The sequence below is a fragment of the Lepidochelys kempii genome, chromosome 1 (assembly GCF_965140265.1).
Source record: "Lepidochelys kempii isolate rLepKem1 chromosome 1, rLepKem1.hap2, whole genome shotgun sequence".
Classification (NCBI taxonomy): domain Eukaryota; kingdom Metazoa; phylum Chordata; order Testudines; family Cheloniidae; genus Lepidochelys; species Lepidochelys kempii.
Window position 1 is genome coordinate 324865051 of NC_133256.1, and position 281 is coordinate 324865331.

The window sequence follows — 281 nt, forward strand, 5'->3', positions numbered from 1 at the left end:
CGGCGCGCGGCCCCGGGCCTGACGGGATGGCGCCGCTGGAACCGCCCCCAGGCGGGTGGGGTTGCTTGCGGTGGTCCCCGCTGGCACCGGTCGGGGGGGGGGGGAGGGCGCTCCTGTCCGGTGTAGTGCGAGAAACTGTTCCCGGTCCATTTCTGCCCCCTGCCCGTCCCGCTCCGCTTTGCCCGTTTTAGCCCCTGTGAAGCACAGTTCGCAGCATCGGGTGCCAAGTAAGGGCGGGGTGAAGGGCAGGGGCTTCAGCAGCTGTTACTGAGCATGCTCGG